The sequence below is a fragment of the Schistocerca gregaria genome, unplaced genomic scaffold (assembly GCF_023897955.1).
Source record: "Schistocerca gregaria isolate iqSchGreg1 unplaced genomic scaffold, iqSchGreg1.2 ptg000156l, whole genome shotgun sequence".
NCBI lineage: Eukaryota > Metazoa > Arthropoda > Insecta > Orthoptera > Acrididae > Schistocerca > Schistocerca gregaria.
Window position 1 is genome coordinate 3,021,159 of NW_026061720.1, and position 21,440 is coordinate 3,042,598.

A 21,440-nucleotide genomic window follows, 5' to 3' on the forward strand; every position below is an offset into this window, starting at 1 on the left:
AATATTGTCAGCACCAACGAGCGGCTTTATAAAATTGGGAAAGCTGAAACCCCCTTATGTCAGAAATGTAAACTAGTTGACACAGTGATTCATAGATTTACGTGTGCTGGAAATCTCAACAATTGGCATTGGCTCAGGAAAAGTCTTGCACTACTGCAACGAACGTCACCCAATTCCATTACTCCTATGGTGCTTTTCAGACCTGAAACTAAATATTACCCGAAAACCAAAAATAATGCAATACACTGGTTAATGGGACAGTTTGTCCATTACATTATCAATAAAATAGGTGGTGACGACGAAACGGAATTCAAGCTTTTTATGCAAATGGAGTACAGCAACATTAAGCAATATGCAGACCACAGGAAAATGTATGGAAACATGCCGATCATTTTATTCGAACGAATAGGTATTGGTTAAAGCGCACAGTTTAACACTAAATCTACTATTTTAGAAGTACTGCAGAAGTGAAGTATGAATCTACGTTCAAGATGAAGGAAATGCCTCTTCTTTTATCCATTTATGTTACGTCTGCAACCCAATAAGTGTCTCATAAATGCTTGATGTATATTGCAATATAATCACATGTTTAGTACTCGAATGTCTGTTGACTGAAAACTCGAATGACGGCTTTGCAATGAGATCTCCCCCCCAGACGTCGTACAACCAGTGCTCCTTACCACAATAAAGAGAGCAGGCGAAAAATATACACGACTATACCCGCTTTTCTATAACAATTAAAATGCACAGAAGGAGCCATTCGGTAGGAGTGATGGTGGGGGCATCGTGGCCAGGCCTCGAGTTCTTTGACCCCTGCCCTCTTTGTCCCCGTCATGCGCCTACTGATATGCATCCTTATAAAAAACAATAAAAAGCGGTCCAAGGCGCCAGACTAAAAAATAAATAAATAAATAAATAAATACATAAAACAAAAAAATAAAAAAATGGATAAGGCAATTAAAAAAATGGATAAATCGTCGGACTTCGGATCTGAAGATTACAGGTTCGAATGCTGTCACGCTCGTGTTTTTCCAGTTCTGAAAAAGAAACATACCGTTTTAATGTAGCAATTGAGCAGTAAAAAAAAAAGAGTCGTAGAGCAAAAAAAAAATTGGATAAGGCGTCGGACTTCGGATCCGAAGATTGCAGGTTCGAATCCTGTCGCGGTCGTGTTTCTCCAGTTCTGAAAAAGAAACATACCGTTTCATTGTAGCAATTGTGCAGTACGAAACCGTCTGAATGTTGCTGTTGACCATTTTGTGCTTGGAGATGGTCTTGAGCTTGAAACACACACAACAAGACCGGTGTTAACTAGCGAAATGGTCGGCAGAGTGCCCTCACCGCGAGGTTTGACTGGCACTTGCACATCTAAAACAACGTCGGAAAGTAACTCGTTCGGCTTTTGAGTCACGTCAAGTATGTGTGTTAATTTTGACGCCGTTAGCTCTGCAGATTGTCATGCAATTCCTTTACCTCTCAGAAATGATTATGAAATAAAAGAGAAGTACGTGACGAGTGTGACATTAGGAAAACATTAGGAAGCATGCAGAGATTCTGTATGGGACCAACCAACCTAAACGAGTACTGTGTGATCTGCTACCCAGCAGGTATCCAACGAGGCAGCACGGCTAGCTCAGTCTGAAGAGAATGAGACTCTTAATCACAGTGTCGTGGGTTCAAGCCCTACGCTTGGCGGAACAGAATTTTTTTCCGCTGCAGATGTAAATTACCGATTTTCTGATTAACGTGATGTAATGGAAATAGCAACTTTAAAATTTGCCTACGTCTCCATCAGTCGCAAGAAAACTGTATTTGAAGGTGAAGGTGATTTTGTAGACATGTGTGAAAGTCATGTTCTGAAGTGCAGGTGGTTTTGTTTGGAGAGAACATCGGCTACGTGTCAGATGTGTAGCCAAGCAGTAATGGGTCGCCATAGCTGCAAATATTAGTCGAAAATATGAAGTGTTGTGAGCTGAAGTCTGATGATTCAGACGACCGTACGGACGAAGTACGCAAAAGTTCCGCTAGTCTGCGCCTTTTTAGCTCAGTGGTTGAGCACTGGTCTAGTAAACCAGGAGTCGTGAGTTCCATCCTCACAGGAGGAAGACGAATTTTGGAAATCAGTTGCGCGTCATGGCCGTATAGCAAACAGTATCTGTGATGACGAACAATTAGCGACAGGCGTTTTATTAAGAATTACTCTCAGATGTGATTAAGGCGAATGGCGTTTCGAGATGAGTCGTATATAAATTATACTTGGTCGTCAGTGACCGTGTGGCCTAATGGATAAGGCATCGGACTTCGGATCCGAAGATTGCAGGTTCGAATCCTGTCACCGTCGTGTTTCTCCAGTTCTGAAAAAGAAACTTACGGTTTTAATGTAGGAATTGTCATGGCCGTATAGCAAACAGTATCTGTGATGGCGAATGGCGCAGATAAAGCATTCGCCAACGTGGTACGGCACGCCGTCTTTGGCGGAACTCGAGAGAGTTGCGCCCTTCGAGGATTGATTTCCGCAATCGTCGAAGCCATAGGTTTAGCAGCAGCAGCAGCAGTTCCAGTAGCGTTTCCCGTCGCAGTTCCAGCGGTTCCAGCATTTCCAAAAGTTCTGACAGCGCAGGCACCAGTGTCAGCAGCAGCAGCAGCAGCCGCCGCCCCCGCACCGCGACTCCTGTCGCCGGTGCAGCCCTTCCTGCTCGCCGTTCTCGTCGCCGGCTGACGCAGTCTGCCCCGTTCGTCGTCATCTCCGCCGCCTCCACCAGCCCGCCGCCGAGCCCGTCCTCCTCCGCCGCCGCAGCAGCAGGGCGGGGCCCCGGACCCCGCTCCCCGCCGTCGCAGCAGCAGCCGCCGCCGCCGTCTTCGCCTTCCTGGACTTGTGCAGTGTAGTGTAGTGTTTGTCTTCGTTGTCTGTCATCCTTAGTGTTTCTTTTTCCCTCATCCCGTTCAGTTGTTGCATTTCACCATTACCATCCCTACCACCACCGCCTCTATCACAGCCATCACTTACACCTCCCCCTCAGCAGCTGCCACCACCATTCCTTGGTGTGCTCAAACACCCCCCGCCCCCTACATCCCACCCCTCCTCACCCTTCCCTCCCCAGCTCCCTTTGTCGCTCCTTCTCCCCCAACCACCTCACCTGACCCCTTCCCTCCACTCCCCCAAGCCACTTCATCCGCTCGTGCAGCCCCCGCCCGGGTTGTGGCTCGGAGAGCCACCACCAGTGCCGCACCTTCACCAGCACCAGCACCAGCACCAGCACCTGCGCCCGCACCTGCATCATCTGCAGCGCCGGCCCCAGCACCACTGCCGGGACCTGCCTCCCCCCAACATCTCCAGGTTGCTCCTGTACCCCGCCCCTCTTCCCATCCTATAAAACGTCCAAGTGGCACCCCTGCCCACTCCACTCCCAAGAAATAACAGCCCCTTCCCCCTCCTCCCCCCAAAGATGCCATGGATGTCTCCCCGCCCGCCACTTCTACCGCTTCCTCTACCACCCCCTCCTACAGATACCTCCTTTCCTGTCCAGATCCCTCTCTCCTGGAGGCCCGCAACCTCACCTTGGTCCTCCGCCAACACTTTCCTGGCACCCCTATCTCCCTTCTCACCCCCCGTAGGGACTCCGTCCTTATCACCTCCTATAGCCCCACCCTCCACACCGACATCCTATCCCGCATCCCCATTACCCGATTCGGCCCCAATGCCTCTCTCGCCCCTGCTCCTTCCCCTTCCCCATCCCGTCAACACCAACCCCCGCGTCGCCCGCCAACCCTCACCACCGTGATCACTCGGCTTAGTCCGACGATCACGGAGGAGGAGGTGCTGGCAGAGCTTAAGGCGCATCCCTACCTCGATGTTCGTGCTGTTCGCCGGATCCACAACCCTGCCAGCCCCACCCGCCTTATGTGGGTTTTTTCTGAGCACGCTCCTTCGATCGACCTTCTCCTCAAGGAGGGAGCCCTCCTCTTCAACCGCCGCTACAAGGTCGACCCTTCCCTCTCCCCTCCCCAGTCCAGAGGTGCCTGCACTATAATGCACACCAAACATCTGAGTGCCGCGAGGCCCCTGTCTGCCCGCACTGCAAGCAAGCGCACTTCCTCCAGCAGTGCCCCAACCTTCAGTCCCCTCCATCCTGCAACACCTGTAACCTCCCTCACCCCACATACTCCCAGAAATGCAAGGCTCCACCAGCCCCTTCCACTCCTGAACTCACCTTCCCTGTCCACCCTCTGGATGACACTACCCCCCTGGTAACTCCATTCGTCCCCCCCCCCACTGCTGAGGACATCATCCGCTTTGTCACCATTGTCCTCCAAAACGTCCATCCTTTTCAGCGCCCCCACACCCTCCAGCAGATATCCCTCGCCGCACGCTCCGTGTTCCATCTCAATACCTATGCCACCTACTCCCATAACCAGGCCCACTTCACCTTCTCCCATCTTGACACCCTCGTCTAAATTCCCATCCTGGCGCGACAGCACCGTATCTTGTTCAATAACATCCGCTCCCTTCCTGTCAACAAGAACCTCCTTCTGCATACACTCACGACCCACCGCGTTGCTGCCTTCCTCCTGAACGAAACCTTTCTCCAGCCCCACATCACCGTCCACACCTCCCCCTACCTCCTTCATCGCTCCGAGAATCCCCTCCCAATAGCGCGTGCTGGAGTCTCCATTGGCCACCACCGCCAGATCCCTGTTCGGCTCCAACCCCTGCCTCCTGACCCCACAGAACATCTGATCCTCATCCTCTTCTTCCCCGGCCTCACCATTACCTGTGCCACCATTTATGTCCGCTTCACAGCCCCTATTCCTTTCGACTTCCTTTCCCACATCCGCCGTACCTTCTCCTCCTACGTGATTGCCGCCGACCTTAACATCCATAGTCGCTCCGCTGCCCAGCTACGGCGGTGGCATCGGTTCCTCGCCACCCTGCGAGGAGATGTCCTTCCTCTTCCCCAACACACCCGCCCTGAATCCAATACCACTCCCGATGTTGTCCTGGCCTCCCCCAACCTCCTTGGCCGCATAGCGGTGGATGTCCTTGATCCTATTATCAGTGACCATCTCTCTGTCCTCCTTACCATATCTGACGGTCGTCGCCCCCATCACGACCATCGCCTTGACCCACCCCCCAAGTATGTCCATGATTACTCCCGTGCCGACTGGAATGCCTACCGGAATACCCTTACTGCCCGAGTCGATAGCCACCCCCTCACCTACCACCGCCCACATGACATCACCCATGCCGCGTCCTTTCTCCAGCAGATCTTGTCTGAGGACGTGGAGGCCCACATCCCTACCGTCGCTGTCCACCCGCACCGTCCCACTTTACCCCTACAGGCCGTTCTCCTCCTTCGAGAATCCCGTCATCTTTACTGTGCCTTCCTTCACACGCGTGACCGGGACAAACTACGACGCCACCGGCAACTCCAGAGACACATCCGGAACTTGCTCGCGGCTAAGAAACGCCGGGACTAGCGACAGACATGCACCCGTCTTAATGCTACCCTACCTCTTAACTCCATAATGACCGTCCCTTTCCTGACAACCTTAGTAAGGCCAACCATTTTGCCTCCTACCTCACGGATATCTTTACTGTCCCTGACGATCCCCAGTTCGATTATTCCCTCTTCCCCGATGTCCGTGATCGAACTGACACCTCTGTCCCTCCACTCGCTCCTGGCTTCCAATACTTGGACAACATTACACACACCGAACTCAATACCCCTATCACTACTCAAGACATCCTAGCTATACTCCGCACCAAACGCAACGCCGCTCCTGGTCACGACCGTGTTACTTACCGTCACCTCTGTGAAGCTCCCACTTCCTTCCTCTCCACCCTGGCCAGACTGTACAGTGTGGTCTTGTCCACCGGCTTCTACCCCGACCTGTGGAAAACCTCCCGGATCCTAATGTTCCTCAAACCTGATAAACCACCTTCTGCTGTCTCCTCCTACCGTCCTATAAGCCTTACCTCGGTCTTCAGCAAGGTCCTGGAGTCCATTCTTACCCGCCGCATCCACCAGCACCTCCACCAGCACCGTTTACTTCCCTCCACCCAATGTGGCTTTCGGCCATCCTTCTCTGCCGATGACCTTCTCCTTCACCTCACTCACCTCCTCTCAGGACAACTCAACTCCCGTCGCTCTGCCATCTTCCTCTCCCTCGACCTTAAACGCGCATATGACCGTGTATGGCATTCTGGTCTCCTCTTCAAGCTCCAAACCTTTGCCCTTCCCATAAACTACGTCCGTCTGATCGCCTCCTTCATTTCCCACCGTCCTTCCTATGTCACCATCCACAACACGGATTCCTACACCTTCTACCCCTCCGCCGGTGTGCCCCAAGGCTCCGTCTTTTCCCCTCTTCTTTACCTTCTTTATACGGCGGCCATGCCTCCGCCTGCACCCCCCCCCCTTACACCTTCTCCAGTACGCCGATGACACCGCCTTCCTAGCCCTCGCCCCCACCCTGCAACGCTCCCAGCACCTTCTCCAATCCCATCTTGACCAGTTCACCTCTTGGTGTAACCAGTGGTTGCTCAAGGTCAATCCTTCCAAGACCCAGGCAATAATCGTAGGCAAAACCACCCCTTCCGTCTCCTTGATTTCTGTCTTACCATTTATGGCCGTCCTATTAACCTCACCCCCACCCTCAAGTGCCTTGGCGTCACTCTTGATCGTCGCCTCTCCTGGACCCCTCATCTCCAGACAGTCCAAGCCAAGGCATGCTCCCGACTCCGCCTCCTCAAGCTCCTCTCTGGCCGCACATGGGGTCTGGACCCGTCCACCGTCCTCCACACCTATAAATCCCTCATCCGTCCTATCCTTTGTTATGCCCATCCCGCCTGGATCTCCGCCCCTCCTACCTTTTACCAATCCCTTCAAATCCTTGAACGCCATGCACTCCGCCTCGCCTATCGCATCAGCCTCCCTTCCCCCACGCGGATCCTCTATGACCTCATCCCCTTCCCACACCTCCTCCTTTTCCTCGAACGGATACGGATCCTCTACACCTCCCACAACCTTGATCCTCCCCACCCGCTTGTCTCTCCCATCCTCTCCCACCCCAACCCGCTGCCACGCCTGTACTCCTGTATCCCACCTGCTCTCCATCTTCACACTCTCCACACCCTCTCCCAAGGTGGCTTCCGCCAGCTCCCACTCCCAGATAATGCCCTCCTTCCCCCCATTTACAACTCCTACCAACTTTGAGCCTTGCCTTCCCTCTCCTCTCCTTATCCTGTGGGCACCCTCTCTCCCTTCTCTCCTTCCCTCCTTCCCTCCCCCTCTCCCTGGGCTTCCGCACACCACCCCTCCCTCACCCATCCTCTCCCCATTGGCATCAACCCCTCCCCCATTCCCTCCTACCCTCGCCCCTTCCCTCTGGCAGGTCCCCGGCCTTACTCGTGTGTCAAGTACATCACCAACCGCCGAAGATTGTCACCGCAGTGCTTATGTGTTCTGTCGTCCCGCTAGAGATCCGTGTCTCTTGTTCCGTGCTCCATCGTTCACGTGTGCTACTTTGTATCTCTCCGTTATGTGCTGTGTGAATCACTTTTAACTTGACTGCTCCACAGTGAACGGCTTCTGTTATTTTACTCTGTTTTGTCTACTGTTTTTTAACCTCAATGTCTCTGTGTGTCTATTACTGCTTGTACTATGTTCATGTCTGTGGCCGAAGAGCGGCTTAGTTACGCCGCTGCTGGCCTACCTATGTATAGGTTTAAAATAACAATAAGGAAAAAAAAAAGTACGGCATAAGATGGGACGAGAAAGCCTGAATTACATTTTATAGATGTATTTCTCACAAATGTCTGAGCCTCTCGCGGTCGTCGTCGTCGTCGTCGTCGTCGTCGTCGTCGTCGCCGCCGCCGCCGCCGCTTCTGCAGATGTAGCAAATGGCCATCGTAGCAAATGCGGCGAGGGACACCCTGCCATCGATTCCGAATGCGCAAAGTGTGTGGTCTTGTTTTCCTGTCTATGTTTGGCCGCTCTCTTGAGAGGTTGAATGTAACGAATGGTTGGGAAAGAGTAAGGGGCAGCGGCTGTGTGGAACGAAAACACAATTCCTCAGGGGGTGTGAGCGTTTCGAGATGAGTCGTATATAATTATACTTGGTCGTCAGTGACCGTGTGGCCTAATGGATAAGGCGTCGGACTTCGGATCTGAAGATTGCAGGTTCGAATCCTGTCGCGGTCGTGTTTCTCCAGTTCTGAAAAAGAAACATACCGTTTTAATGTAGCACTTGAGCAGTACAAAGTCGTCTGAATGTTGCTGTTGACCTTTTTGTGCTTGGAGATGGTCTTGAGCTTGAAACACACACAACAAGACCGGTGTTAACTAGCGAAATGGTCGGCAGAGTGCCCTCACCGCGAGGTCTGAATGGCACTTGCACATCTAAAACAACGTCGGAAAGTAACTCGTTCGGCTTTTGAGTCACGTCAAGTATGTGTGTTAATTTTGACGCCGCTAGCTCTGCAGATTGTCATGCAATTCCTTTACCTCTCAGAAATGATTATGAAATAAAAGTGAAGTACGTGACGAGAGTGACGTTAGGAAAACATTAGGAAGCATGGAGAGATTCTGTATGGGACCAACCAACCCAATCGAGTACTGTGTGATCTGCTAACCAGCAGGTATCCATCGAGGCAGCACGGCTATCTCAGTCGGTAGAGCATGAGACTTTTATTCACAGGGTCGTGGGTTCGAGCCCTACGCTGGGCGGAACAGAATTTTTTTCTGCTGCAGATGTAAATTACCGAATATCTGATTAACGTGATGTAATGGAAATAGCAACTTTAAAATTTGCCTACGTCTCCACCAGTCGCAAGAAAACTGTATTTGAAGGTGAAGGTGATTTTGTAGACATGTGTGAAAGTCATGTTCTGAAGTGCAGGTGGTTTTGTTTGTAGAGAACTTCGGCTACGTGTCAGATGTGTAGCCAAGCAGTAATGGGTCGCCATAGCTGCAAATATTAGTCGAAAATATGAAGTGTTGTCAGCTGAAGTCTGATGATTCAGACGACCGTACGGACGAAGTACGCAAAAGTTCCGCTACGCCGCGCCTCTTTAGCTCAGTGGCACAGTTCCGCTTCAGAGGCCGTGCAGTGTGGACGTGCCTAGTGTTCCGCTCCGCCGTAGCGTTACGTTTAGTGGGATATCGTTTGTTTACTTGTGGTGTTGTACCTTTAGTGTGTTTTCTCCGTCGTTGTTTCGTTCCTTGTGTTACTTTCTGCGTGTATTTCAGTGTTTTTTGTGTAGCGGCTTAGACCGCGAATTTTTTGAAAATGTAGTCTCAGGTTATTCCTCGTCAGGCTACAGTTAGTTTTGCTTTTGACATGTCCACCCGCCACGTGCAACCTAGTTCCCTTGAGATTCATGTTTGGTTAGTAGATATCTTTGGCATCCATTCCGATCAGGTGCACACTGCTTATTTTGATACAGAACTCTATGTTTTCTTTGTTAAATTTATGGACCCCCTTCAGGTTGAGAAAATTATTTCCAAATTTGGTCATCAGGTTCTCTTTCGGCATCGGGATGATTCTGTCAGTACCATACTGCTTTCAAATGCTTCCATTACGTACACCAGTGTTCGTGTTTACAACCTTCCGCCGGAGGTGGATAATGTGTATCTTAAGGAGGGTTTACTCAAGTATGGTGATGTTAAGAGTATTCGCCTTGAACGCTGGTCCAGCCAATATCGCCTGCAGTGTTACAGTGGTATTCATTCCATCGAAATGCACGTGAAGCAGAATATTCCATCGCACCTGCAGATCGGTGGATATCGTGTCCATGTAACATATAGTGGTCAGGTTGGCACCTGTTTTTTGTGCAATGAGAGTGGCCACGTGCGTACCAACTGTCCGCGGAGGGATTTTGTGTTAAAAATTTCTGTCGAACAGCGTCGCAAGTTAACGGTCGCTGACCTCGTTGCCGGTGGTTCTGCTCTTGGTGTCGAACAGTCCAGTGGTAGTAGCGCCCCGACGCAGGTTTTGCACGCCCCTGACACAGAATTTCCTCCTTTGCGTGCAAATTCTGATGTTGTTCCGTCTGTTCCTCAGGTGGGTGTGCCGCTTTTGAATAATAAACGGCGTCGCGCACAAGATGGAAATAGTACGGATGAGGATCTCCCCGAGATGCCCCAATCCGAGAGACCGACATCCTCCGAGCAACAGAGTAGTGTAGATGCTCCCTGTTCCCCAGAAGTAGCTGTTCCGGTAGCGGCTGCTGACGCCCCTCCGGCTTCCGACGCGGCTTCTCTCGAGTCGGCTCGTCGGTCGGGCCTGTTGGCGCCGCCTTCCGAACCGACTTCGTTGTCACAACAAGTTGAGTCGCAACAACTTCCTGCTTCGCTGCCCCACACCTCTGCCAGCGGAGCTGCTCCGCTTCCATCCAACTTTGCAGCTTCAGACCTTCCTGCTCACGTTTCGCCTCCGTGTAGTCCATGTTTGCCGGAAGCTAGTATTGGTGTAGACCAGTCCGTTTCGTCGGATGTTTCCCCCGCGACCCGGGACCCTGACTGTGGACCGGCGCGGGTGGTGTCGAATACAGAACTTGAACCTCCTACGTCACCGGCGGCTGCCGCTTCCTTGCCCGTCAGCCGACGCAAGTTGCGCGTTCAGCCGAACGTCAATGCTGTTCGTAAAAAACCGAAACGTAAGGGATCCGCAGAAGGGGGTAGCAGTCCTCTTCCCTCGGATGCCTCCGTCTCCCCTGCTATGGACTTTGATGTTGATGCGTCGGTGTAGGTGATTTCTTCTCTCGCTTTTCTCTCCATGGTTCAAGCATACACCTTTCTTTACTTAAATGTTAACCTTATTGAGTCCGACGTTTGCATTGCCTCTTTGCGGCAGTTTCTCTACGGCTCCTGTGCGGACGTAGTATTTTTGCAGGAAGTATTGTTTTCTGATCTCTCTCTCCCTGGATTTCAAATTGTTTTTAATGTCGCACCGGAAAATTCGACAGGAACTGCTCTTTTCTTTCGAGAAGGTATTCCTGTTACTGACATTGAATTCCTTGACTCTGGCCGTGGGATTGGTTGTCGTCTTTTTGATCTCTGCCTAGTTGTTTTGTATGCCCCCTCTGGTTCGGGTCGCACTGTGGCTCGATCGCGCTTTTATAGGGAAGAGCTTATTTATCTTTTGCGCAAGAGTCCTCGGAGTCTCCTGCTCGGAGGCGATTTTAATTGTGTTTTACGCCCCGAAGACCAGTCCCCCAATTTTAATTATTGCCGAGATTTACATGACTTGGTTCGTACGATGCACCTGCGTGATGTTTGGGAACACAAATATCCCACCCTGGTGAAATTTACGTTTTTTACCGCGTCCTCATGCAGTAGACTCGACAGATTCTACTTCTCTGATTTTTTATGTGATAACATTCTTTCTGTCGATGTTATTCCTACTAGTTTTTCTGACCATTGTGCTTTTACTGCAAATGTAAATCTTAGTCACCAACCTGCAAGACTTTATCGTTCCCAGTGGAGGTTAAATGTTTCCCACCTTGCCGACAGTGCCATTGATGAAGTTGTAAGTGCCGTGTGGGAGCGATGTCTTCACTCTGTCCCGCGTTACCCCTCCTTGCTCGTTTGGTGGACTGTGTTTGCCAAGCCCAAGATTCGTCAGATTTTGATTTTTTACTGTGCCGCAAGGGCGCGTGATTTTAAGAACACGTATGAATTTTACTACTCTGTCCTGCGTGAACTGTATGACGCGGCGGGTCCTTCTCCTCTGCGGATCCATGATGTTCGTCGTATTAAAGCAAAGCTCTTGACCCTCAAACGACGACAGTTGGATGGTCTGCGAGTAAAGTCGAAACCTCACTCTCTTGTTGAAGGTGAACTGACTTCTTTGTACCACCTGCTGCGGCATCAGACTCGACGTCGTCGCACCTTCATCTCTTCTTTTATGGTGGATGATGGACGACAGCTTATTGCACAGGAGGATATGACGCGTGCTCTTCATCAGTATTACGCTAGTCTCTATTCTGCCGATGATTCTGGTGCGTCACTTTCTGATGATGTCCTTGAGGATCTTCCTGCGACTATCACGCCTGACGCGAACGGCGACTTTCTCCGGGAGTTCCAGGTAGATGATGTTTTCGGTTTTATTGCTCGCTCTCCGTCCGGTAAATCGCCGGGTCCAGACGGCCTGCCTAAAGAATTTTATCTCCGTTTTTGGCCTCTTTTGGGTGGCACTTTTACGCAGATTTTAAATGAGATTGTCAGGGGGATGGATGTGCCAGCCGATTTTAAAGTAGGGAAAATTGTTTTAATAACGAAGTCCACTGGTCGTTTATCTGCTGCCAATCTTCGTCCGCTCACATCGCTGAACTTTGATTACAAGACAGCTGCTAAAGCGTTAAATAGTCGATTGTCTTCTCTGCTTCGGTCTGTGATTGGGGCACATCAATGTTGTTTTCCTGGTAGATCTATTCTGACCCCTGTAGCCGAATATCGGGATGTTGTCTCGGTTGCGGCGGTTACAAACGTTCATTGTGCCTTTGCTTTCCTCGATTTTTACAAGGCTTTTGATCACGTCAGTCATGTGTTTTTAAATCGTGTTTTAGATACAATAGGTTTTAACGCTTCATCACGTGGTGTTCTTGGTAATTTGTATAGGGGAATAACTGCTCGGGTGTCAGTCAATGGGCAGCTGACGCCGCCCATTGCTATCCGCCGAGGGGTACCTCAGGGTAGTCCGCTCTCTATGTCTCTATTCATATTGTCCCTGGAACCGCTGCTTCGGACTCTTGCTTTCAAGCTTCAGGGTATGACCCTCTCTGGTGGGAAGCTCACGGTTAAGGCGTACACGGACGATGTCGTTGTTCTCCTCCGTCAACGTGATGATATCACATTGTTGAAAGGGGCAGTTGATGCATACTATTGTGTCTCTGGAGCGCGTCTCAATCAGGGTAAATGTAAGTTCCTTGATATTCGAGGTTTAGCGATGCTGGTGTCCCTTGGGCCACTTTTGTCGATCGCCATACGTCATTGGGGATTAGCATTGATCGGTGTCCTATAAAAATGGCGGCTCTTAATTGGAAATCTGTCACCGAGAAGATACAGGGGGCTCTGATGGTCCATGAGCAGCGCTCTGCTACCATTTTGCAAAAAGTCAGAATTTTAGACACGTACGTGTTATGTAAAGCCTATTATGTTGCTCAGCTGTTCCTACTTCCCATGATGGTGGCGAAAAGGTTGCGCGAATTGTGTAGCAGGTTTATATGGAAGGGTCATCTATTCAAGTTGCGTTACGAGATTATGACGAAACCGCGTATCTCCGGAGGCTTGGGCCTCACTGACATTACTCGCAAGGCATCTGCCTTGTACGTCTGCCGTACGAGTCTCATTGTTACGCAAGAAGTAACTTCAATTACATCCAGACTTTTTACTGTTCTGCGTCCGAAGAGCCTTGCTCCACCTGTCGACGTTGGTCGCCTCAATTTTAAGTTGAAACACGTCCGGGAATTTTATATTGCGGTTAGTTACCTCGGTGACGTCTTCTTGCGACGACCGGTGCCAACGACCAAGAGCTTGATTGCCCGTTGTGAGGGGCTGACTGGTCCCAATCCAATCGAACTGGCGTCTCCATCAGTGTCCTGGAGGAACGTCTGGAAGAATGTTAGTCTGCCGATCCACTCAATGGCTGTGGCGTCCACATGGTGTAGGGTAGTTAATGGTTTGGTCCCCACCAACGTACGACTGCACCGTATTGGTCTTTCTGACACGGACAACTGCACTCGGTGTGGTCTCCTGGACACACTTGAGCATCGATTCACCTGCAGTGGGCACCTTGCTAATTGGCTTTGGCTTAGGAAACAACTGGCTTTTGTCACTAGGACTGCCGAAACCGCTTATACCATTGACATCATCGTACGGCCCGATTCTTCCTTTTATCCGTGAACGAAGCTCAATACCGTTATGTGGTTGCTTGGACACTTCGTACATTTTGTCAATAGTTGTCATGAAGAGGATGAACACCTAACGTTTCGGCAGTACATCCTTACTGCTTACTGGAACCGATTGCGCTTGCCAGGACTCTGTAAAGATTTTGCAAATATGCTTAGCCTGACATTTGAAAGGGAGGGTGTTGGCTAAGGTCGCCTGTGTGAGCCGATTTCTTTTATACTGTAGCTGGTTTTGCCGCCTTTATGTAAAATTATTCTCTACACCTGGACTGAAGTTTACGTGGACCTTTAGGGCGAACAAGAAAAACAAAAGTAAGACCAAGAACCGAGACAGTAGGGGAAAGTACGACGCCGTTGTACAGGTGCCATTCGGAAACAGGACGGTGGAATCATCGTGGCCAGGCCTTGGGTTTCGACCCCTGCCCGCTTTGTTTCCGCAGGCCTGAATCTGATTGCCACCCCTAACTTTTAAACAATGGCACACGAAAAAGAAACAAAAAAATGGTAAAAAAAGAAACAAAGGGGCAGAGCATTTGTCTTGTACACCACGGGTCTAAAAAAAATATAAAGAATAAGAAATAAATCAACAAAAAAACAAAAAAGACAAGAGAAAAAAAGGGAAAAAAAGTGGTAGAGCACTGGTCTAATAAACCAGGGGTCGTAAGAAAAAAAAATGGATAAGGCATCGGTCTCCTAAACCGGGGATTGTGGGTTCGAGTCCCATAATAATAAAAAAAAGTGGTAGAGCACTGGTGTAGTAAACCAGGGGTCGTAAGTTCCATCCTCAGAGGAGGAAGACGAATTTTGGAAATCAGTTTCGCGTCGTGGCAGTATAGCAAACAGTATCTGCGATGACGGACAATTAGCGACAGGCGTTTTATTAAGATTTACTCGTGATTAAGGCGAATGGCGCAGATAAAGCATTTGCCAAAGCGGTACAGCATAATGTGGGACGAGGCAGTCTGAATTACATTTTATAGATGTGTTTCTCACAAATCTCAGAGCCTCTCGCGGTCGTCGTCGTCGTCGCCGCTGCCGCTTCTGCAGAAGTAGCAAATGGCTATCGTAGCAAATGCGGCGAGGGTCATCCTGCCATCGATTCCGAATGTGCAAAGTGTGTGGTCTTGTTTTCCTGTCTATGTTTGGTCGGCCTCGTAAGAGGTTGAATGTAACGAATGGGTGGGAAAGAGTAAGGGGCAGCGGCTGTGTGGAACGAAAACACAATTCCTCAGGGGGTGTGAGCGTTTTGAGATGAGTCGTATATAAGTTATACTTCGTCGTCAGTGACCGTGTGGCCTAATGAAGGGGGGGGGGGGGGGGCGTAGCTCAGATGGTATACCGCTCGCTTAGCGTGCGAGAGGTACTGGGATCGATACGCAGCGCCTCCAGAAATAATCACATTCTCGCTTCACGCGTCCGGCGACTAGGTTGTGCTCTTAGTTCCGCCTCTACCGTAGCGCAGCGTGTTTTCCTCCTGTCAGTTTAGTGCCGTGTTGGTCTCCGTGCGCGTCGTAATCGCTGGTTGTCGGCTGGTGTTTGGTGTTCGTGCGGCCCTTCCTGTCGCGGCGTCGTCTCTCGCCGTGATGTCCACAATGGTTCCCACGAAAGTTCCGCGTACAGGTACAGTCAGTTTTACCTTTGACAAATCCACGCGTCATGTCCAGCCCGGTTCTTTGGAGATACATGACTGGTTAGTCGATACAGTTAAGGTCACTACTGATCAGGTGCATACCGCATATTTCGACAGCGAATTATATGTGTTTTTTGTTAAGTTTCTTGACCCGCTCCAGGTTGATAGGCTACTTTCTCGTCATGGTTCTCAGGTACCCTTTACGCACCGTGATGGTTCCATTAGTATGGTTCTCTTGGCAAATGCAGAAGTGATATATACGAATGTTCGGATATTTAACCTTCCGCCCGAGGTTGACGACTGTTTTCTGAAGTCCGTTTTGCTTCCTTATGGGGACGTACGCCATATTCGAAAGGAACGCTGGTCTGCTCAGCACCGCTTACAGGTATATAGTGGTATTCGGTCGGTGGAAATGGTGGTCAAAAAACCTATTCCTTCTCACTTACAGGTATGTGGTTATAGGGTCCATATCACGTACAGTGGCCAGTAAGGAACATGTTATTATTGTAATGAAACTGGTCATTTCCGTACTAATTGTCGGCGGCGTGTGGTGGTATTAAAACCTACATACGAACAGCGTAAAAAATTTACTTTAGCTGATCTTCTCCCGCAAGGATCTCGGACTGAATCGCTCACTGTTACTGAGGGACGCAGTGATCCGTTGCCCAACAACGGCCGTGATTTTCCCCCGTTGTCCTTGAATAGGGATGCTGCTGCCCTTAATTCCGATGTGCCCGCGCTGATTTCTCACGGCAAGCGTCGGCGAACACAGGATGATGCGGCTGATGAATCTTCCTTATTGGCTCGCCCTTCCGATGGGCCTCCGGTAAAGGACTCTCTTTCTCAGTCGGAAATCGTGGATGAGGACGCCACAGGTGCTATCACGCCTTTGCAGAAGCTCCCTGACACCTTATCTGACGTTGTTCCTGCTGCCGCGGCAGCCTCTTCGGAGGCGCCCGTGACGGAACCTGCTTCTGGTTGCCACGTGCCTTCTCCGGTTCTCTCTGACACTTCTCCTATTGACTCTGTCTCGCATCCCCCTTCTGGAATTTCTGTCGCCCCCTCTGGGTCACAGCCTCCTCCCATCAAACAACTGATTGATTCTCCAGAGCCAGTGGATCCCGTTGTTATTCACCAACTGTCCCACCGCGAACCCATGTCTGCGGACGAGTGGGATGTAGAGGCCTCTCTCCCGCAATCTGACACGGAATGTCTACATGATGCTCCCACGCAGCCGAACGCTGCAGCGTCGGCACCGCGGAGCCGCAGTCGAATCCGTAAAAAGCCACAGAGAGCCGCGTCACGGCCGAAGAAAAAGCAGTGGGAAGATGAGGGTTCTGTTTCGTAGTTTTTCTCTCTGTGGTTCAGCGCTTGTTTCTGGTATGATTACTTGTATGTTGCTCCGTCAGCTGACGGCTCTCTACCGATCTTTTTTCTTCTTTCTGGGTTGAAGTTCCATGCAAGCATATACATTTCTTACTCTGAATATTAACAGAATATGTTCTGAGCTTCGGCTCGCCGCTTTGCGACAGTTTATCTGTCAGTCTGGCGCAGATGTTGTTTTTTTACAGGAAGTCCTATTCGACCAGTTTTCCATTCCTGGGTTATCGTCGTTTTTTAATGTCGCTTCCGAACTTTCTACGGACACTGCCTTGTTTTATAGAGAAGGCATTCCGTTGATGAATTTCGAAGTACTCGACAGTGGAAGGGGGATCGGATGCACGTTTTATGATCTCAGTTTACTCCTTCTTTATGCCCCTTCTGGTTCGGGTTGTACTACCGCACGTTCGAGTTTCTATAAAGAAGAAGTCATTTACCTGCTTCGAAAATCCCCGACAAAGATAATTTTAGGTGGGGACTTCAATTGTGTTCTACGGCCGGTAGATCAGTCTCCTAATTTTAATTTCAGTAAAGAACTCGATGACCTTGTGCGCTCCTTGCACCTGCGTGCCGTGTGGGTTTCTCGCTATCCTACACTTGTGCGACATACCTACTTTACTCCCACGTCTAGCAGTCGCCTCGATCGCTTTTACCTTTCCGATTCCTTGTGTGTGCAACTTCTGGCTGTTGATGTGATACCAGCCTGTTTTACTGATCATTGCGCTGTAGCCGTTACGTTTAATTACGAGCGACAACCGGTAAAATTGTTTCGTCCTCCTTGGATGCTCAATATAGCGTATTTGCAAGATACCTCCCTTGGTATCGTCCTGGAGGACATTTGGACTCGTTGTTCTCGTACTATGGACCGGTACCCGTCTATCGTGGCATGGTGGACACTGTATGCAAAACCACACATCCGTAGTGCTCTCATGCGTTTTGGGGCTGCGAAGGTGGCAGAAGATCGACGAACGCAAGAATTTTACTATTCTGTCTTACGTCAACTGTACGATAGTGCTACGCATGCTCCCCTACGGGTTACTGATATACAGCGCATCAAAGCCAAATTGCTGCAGCTCAAACGCATTCAAATGGAGGGCCTGCGGACGAGGTCTCAACCACGATCCTTCTACAAGAGGAACTGACGTCACTCTACCATCTAGTCCATTTACGGTCGCGCCGGAAACGTGGGTGCCTTGCCTCCCTCACAACCGCTGACGGCCGCGTGTTCACCTCTCACCGTGACATTTCTGACTTCATTTACACCTATTTTACTGATCTGTACGATACTCATGTCCCGGCGAAAACCTCTCTTGACGACTTTACCTCCTTGCTGCCTCGCGTCGTTACTCCTCAATTAAACGACGCCTTTCTGCGTCCCTTTCAGAAGGATGACATATATGATGTTGTTGCAGGAGCGCAGTCCCGCAAGTCGCCTGGATTAGATGGTATTCCTAAGGAGTTGTATGTTCAATTTTGGCCGCTCATTGGTGACACCTTAACGTCAATGGTAAATGAAGTGATGCGGGGAGTCTCACTTCCTGCTCCTTTTCAGGAAGGCAGAATGGTCCTCCTCCCGAAATCCACAGGTCGACCTGCAATTGATTCCCTCCGTCCTATTACTCTCCTTAACTTTGATTATAAACTTGTCGCTCGAGCAATTAATATCCGTCTCTCTAAGCTGCTCGATACCATTATTGCCGCCCACCAAAGCTGTGTGCCTGGACGCACGATACTGACTTCCGTTCTCGAATGTCGCGATGTAATCTCGGTGGCGGCTGCCGCTAATATCCCAGGGGCTTTGCTTTTTCTTGATTTCCAAAAAGCGTTCGATCGCGTCAGCCATGATTTTTTATCGAGAGTGCTCACCGCTGTCGGCTTTAATAATGATGCTCGACAAGTCTTAACTAATCTTTTTACCGGTATCAGTGTCTCGGTGATTGTGAACGGTCACCCTACCCCCCGGATATCGATCAGACGGGGGTTACCCCAGGGAAGCCCCTTATCCATGTCACTTTTTGTTCTATCCTTAGAGCCCTTACTTCGCCATCTCACCATGCACTTACGTGGCTGGAATATATTGGGGGAAATTTTTGCAGTCCGTGCATACGCCGATGACGTCATGGTTTTAGTACAACATGCCGAGGACATACCGCGGCTTAAGGATACCTTGGATTCATTTTGTGGTCTTGCTGGTGCTCGCATTAATGATCGCAAATGCACGTTCCTGCCGTTGAGAGGCTTTGATCATGTCGTCATTCCTTGGGCGACGGTTGTCGATCGCCATAAGACCTTGGGGATCATAGTGGATCGTAATCCGATCAAAATGGCGGCACTAAATTGGCGTGAGGTTACGACTCGTGTTCACGGGGCGATCCTTGAACATGACCGCCGTTCCCTTAGCCTCCTTCACAAGGCACGGGTTTTAGAGACCTATGTCTTCAGTAAAATATACTACGTTGCGCAGGTCTTCCCGCTTCCCGCGATGATGGCCCGCAGGCTGAAACAGCTGTCTAGTCGATTTCTGTGGCGCCGCCATGTCTTCCGTGTCCGGTATGAAGTTTTGGCCAGGCCTCGGAAGCTTGGAGGATTGGGTCTTTCAGATATCAAAGTGAAGACGTCCATCTTATTTGCCCGCCGCAATGTTTTAACCTGTACGCGGGCTCCGCATTCAGTCACCTCTCGTTTACTTTCCCGCCTCCGGCCGGCCATTCTGACCCCTCCTGTTGATGTTGGACGGATTAATCCTAAATTGCGGCACATTCGTGAATACTTTGTACGTGTCGGTATTCTGGGTGCTGATATACTTTCTATGACGCATATTACTACCAACATGCTACAAATCCGTTGGGGTACAGCATGTTTCCCTTCTTCTGTTGAACTTGCTTCCCCATCAACTTCATGGAAAACGGTCTGGTCTCATCTTAGTCTTCCCATTTTGCCGATGGAGATTGTTTCAACGTGGTATAAGGTCATTTACCGTCTGATACCTACTGGTGATCGTCTTTTTCGTATTGGCCTTCGTCCGACTGATCAGTGTGAGGAATGTCATCTAACTGACACCTTACTTCACAGGCTAGTTGCTTGCGGACGGGATCATTGGCTCTGGGTCCGCCGTCAATTAGCTTTTCTTACTAGAGGGCCTGAAACCGCATTCCCAGACGACATCTTCTTACATCCGTACATCTCTTATTTTCCTCAGACGAAAACGAACACGATTGTCTGGCTCTTGGGTTACTATGTCCACTACGTCATTGAAGGCGGTATTGACCCAGATCCCCGCGTTTTTCATCATTATTTGTCAACTGCACATTGGAAATGGCAGCGGTTACCACAATACCGAACGCTTTTTGCGAATATGCTTTTTCTTGTGTTTAACCGTCAAGGTGTTGGTTAAGTTCCCCTGTGATTCCTGTTTCTTCCCTGAGCTTGAGTCCCCTCCCTTGTTGTATTTTTTCTTATTTTTTTTTTTTTGTGGCATGTATATATATATATATACATATACACTCCTGGAAATTGAAATAAGAACACCGTGAATTCATTGTCCCAGGAAGGGGAAACTTTATTGACACATTCCTGGGGTCAGATACATCACATGATCACACTGACAGAACCACAGGCACATAGACACAGGCAACAGAGCATGCACAATGTCGGCACTAGTACAGTGTATATCCACCTTTTGCAGCAATGCAGGCTGCTATTCTCCCATGGAGACGATCTTAGAGATGCTGGATGTAGTCCTGTGGAACGGCTTGCCATGCCATTTCCACCTGGCGCCTCAGTTGGACCAGCGTTCGTGCTGGACGTGCAGACCGCGTGAGACGACGCTTCATCCAGTCCCAAACATGCTCAATGGGGGACAGATCCGGAGATCTTGCTGGCCAGGGTAGTTAACTTACACCTTCTAGAGCACGTTGGGTGGCACGAGATACATGCGGACGTGCATTGTCCTGTTGGAACAGCAAGTTCCCTTGCCAGTCTAGGAATGGTACAACGATGGGTTCGATGACGGTTTGGATGTACCGTGCACTATTCAGTGTCCCCTCGACGATCACCAGAGGTGTACGGCCAGTGTACGAGATCGCTCCCCACACCATGATGCCGGGTGTTGGCCCTGTGTGCCTCGGTCGTATGCAGTCCTGATTGTGGCGCTCACCTGCACGGCGCCAAACACGCATACGACTATCATTGGCACCAAGGCAGAAGCGACTCTCATCGCTGAAGACGACACGTCTCCATTCGTCCCTCCATTCACGCCTGTCGCGACACCACTGGAGGCGGGCTGTACGATGTTGGGGCGTGAGCGGAAGACGGCCTAACGGTGTGCGGGACCGTAGCCCAGCTTCATGGAGACGATTGCGAATGGTCCTCGCCGGTACCCCAGGAGCAACAGCGTCCCTAATTTGCTGGGAAGTGGCGGTGCGGTCCCCTACGGCACTGCGTAGGATCCTACGGTCTTGGCGTGCATCCGTGCGTCGCTGCGGTCCGGTCCCAGGTCGACGGGCACGTGCACCTCCC

The 21,440-nt window shown here is 50.3% G+C and overlaps 3 non-coding genes across 3 annotated transcripts; all 3 read left to right on the plus strand.

Moving 5' to 3' along the window:
* Nucleotides 1-2,268: 2,268 nt before the first annotated feature.
* On the plus strand, nt 2,269-2,341 carry Trnar-ucg (transfer RNA arginine (anticodon UCG)). Its single transcript has one exon. It is a non-coding gene; the product is annotated as a tRNA-Arg (tRNA).
* Nucleotides 2,342-8,131: 5,790 nt separating this feature from the next.
* On the plus strand, nt 8,132-8,204 carry Trnar-ucg (transfer RNA arginine (anticodon UCG)). Its single transcript has one exon. It is a non-coding gene; the product is annotated as a tRNA-Arg (tRNA).
* Nucleotides 8,205-8,656: 452 nt separating this feature from the next.
* On the plus strand, nt 8,657-8,729 carry Trnak-uuu (transfer RNA lysine (anticodon UUU)). Its single transcript has one exon. It is a non-coding gene; the product is annotated as a tRNA-Lys (tRNA).
* Nucleotides 8,730-21,440: the final 12,711 nt, after the last annotated feature.